This window comes from Phragmites australis, chromosome 22 (assembly GCF_958298935.1).
Source record: "Phragmites australis chromosome 22, lpPhrAust1.1, whole genome shotgun sequence".
Classification (NCBI taxonomy): Eukaryota; Viridiplantae; Streptophyta; class Magnoliopsida; order Poales; family Poaceae; genus Phragmites; species Phragmites australis.
The window spans coordinates 18698609-18701322 of NC_084942.1; positions in this window are offsets into that span (position 1 = coordinate 18698609).

Below are 2714 nucleotides of genomic sequence, written 5' to 3' on the forward strand. Positions count from 1 at the left end.
TGAATTTCTTTAAGTAGCTCTGGCCTTCGTTTTTGGATTTTGAGGTTGTAGCAATAAGCCTTCCTGCTAAGGGCATCTGCTACGATATTGGCCTTGCCCGGATGATACTGGATATCTAGGTTATAGTATTTTATTAATTCCAACCATCTTCTTTGTCTCAGATTTAAGTCTGGTTGGGTGAAATATACTTTAGACTCTTATGATCCGTGAATATCTCACACTTATTTCCAATTAAATAGTGTCTCCAGAGCTTAACATGCACCACAGCTGCTAGGTCCAAATCATCGGTTAGGTAGTTTTCTCATGCTCTTTCAACTGTCTGGATGCATAGGCAACTACTTTACCATCTAGTATTAGGACACATCCTATTCCTTGTCTAAAGGCATCACAGAATACTGTGAAATCCTTGTGAATATCTGGCGAGGTTAGTACTGGGACTGTGATTAGTCTATCTTTTAGTTCTTGGAAGCTCTTCTCACAAGCCCTTGTCCATTGAAAGGGTTTTTTCTTTTGCGTTAGTTCAGTCATAGGTTTTGCTATTTTTGAGAATCCTTCTATGAATCTCCAGTAGTATCTCGCCAATCCAAGAAAACTTCTGATTTCAATCACATTAATCGGCGATTTCCAATCCGTGATAGCTTTGACTTTAGTAGGATCCACTGCTACTCCTTCTTCTGTTATGACGTGTCCAAGGAAAGCAACTCTCTTTAGCCAAAACTTACACTTGTTTAATTTGGCATAAAGCTCATGGCCTCTTAACCTTTCCAAGACTATTCTTAGGTGTTGTTCGTGCTCTTCAGCACTCTGAGAGTAGATGAGTATGTCGTCAATAAAGACTACGGCAAACTTATTTAACACTTCCATAAATACCTTGTTCATCAAACTCATAAAGTAAGCAGGAGCATTGGTTAATCCAAAGGACATTATTGTGAACTCGTATTGTCCATACCGAGTTACAAAGGCTGTTTTGGTATGTCACTTTCTCGAACCTTTAGCTGGTAATACCCTGATCTCAAGTCAATCTTAGAGAAGAATTTGGCTCCTTGCAGCTGATCGAAAAGGTCATCGATCCTAGGCAGTAGGTATTTATTTCTTATCATTACTCCATTCAAGACTTGATAGTCTACACACATTCTAAGACCGCCATCTTTCTTCTTTACAAACAAGGCAGACGATCCCCATGGAGATGAACTAGGTCTGATATACCCTTTCTCTTGTAAATCTCCTAGTTGCTTCTTTAACTCTACTAGTTCATTTGCTGCCATTCGGTAAGATATATTGGCAATTGGGGATGTTCTACGGATAAGATCTATGATGAATTCTATTTCTCGGTCAGGTGGCATTGCAGGTAGTTCTTCTGGGAACACATCTGGGTATTCCTTTACTATGGGCACTTCATCCGAAGTTGTGGCTTCCAGGTTACATAACATGGGCTTGGGTTTAGGTCCTTTAGGCTGGCATTCCACTTTAATGCCATTGTTGTTAACTAGGGTGACCTTTCAGGTGCCACACGCTATGTTGCCTTGACATTTGGCTAACCAATCCATCCCAAGGATGATATCTATTCCATCATATTCGAGAACTACTAAGTTCACTAGGAACTCTACCCCACTTATTATAATTTTAACCCGGGGATATTCTAATAGGCACTTGATTTCTGCTCTGGGAGAATTTATCATAAGAGGTTTTTTAAGTAAAACAGTTGGAATTCTATGCTTATCAACAAACTTTGATGATATGAATGAATGCGAAGCTCCGGAATCAAATAGTATTGTTGCTAGAGTTGAATACGACATCCGATGCCTCCTGGGCATCATGAGCATCAATGTAGTTGACGCGGCCTCTTCCAAAGGATTGTGTGGTCTTCTTCTAATGTCCTGAGGCTTGCGATCCATCACGTCCATCTCCCGATGCTGCTGTCCTGGCACTTGTTGTGGAGTTTGTTGGGACTCGTGCTGTAGTGGGGTTCTTGTGTGGGCAATTGGCTATCATATGCCCAGGCTCCCTACAGTTGTAGCAGACTCAATCTTTGTTCCTTTCGGTCACCTGAGCAACACTGCCATTACTGTTCTGCTGACTTGCCAAATTCTGGCTGCGGTAAGCTGAAGTTGTTGGCTGGTTGTATCCTTGAGACCGATACTGCATAATTGGTTGGTATTTTGGCTTTTGGTAGTTGTTAGGTCTGGACCTCGCGAACCTTTCCTACTGCCTATGCCTATGTGCCATGAACTTACGCTTTCGGTCATTGTCCCCTTCTGTTTTGGCTTCCTCTACGATGATGGCTCGATTCATCATTGTGTTGAAGTACAGGTAGGTGCTGGCAGACAAGTGTGTCTTTATAATACTATGCAGTCCTCTTCTGAAGCGGTCTTGCTTCTTCTTGTCTGTATTCATATCTTCTAGGGAATAACGAGAGAGCTTGGTGAATTTGTGGATGTACTGATTTACAGTCATGGACCCTCGATTCAAGTTACGAAACTCTGCTGCCTTCATCTCTATGATTCCTTCTAGAATGTGATACCTCCTAAACTCTTCTTGGAATTCCTTCCATGTGATGGCATTGGCATCCTCTATGGCTTCTCGATAGTTTTTCCACCATTCCAAGGCTACTCCGGTCAATTGGTGTGATGTCAAAAGAACTTTTTCATGGTCACTGGGGTTTATGACATCCAACTTCCTGTTGATGCCCTTAGCCAATCATCTGCTGCTAGTGG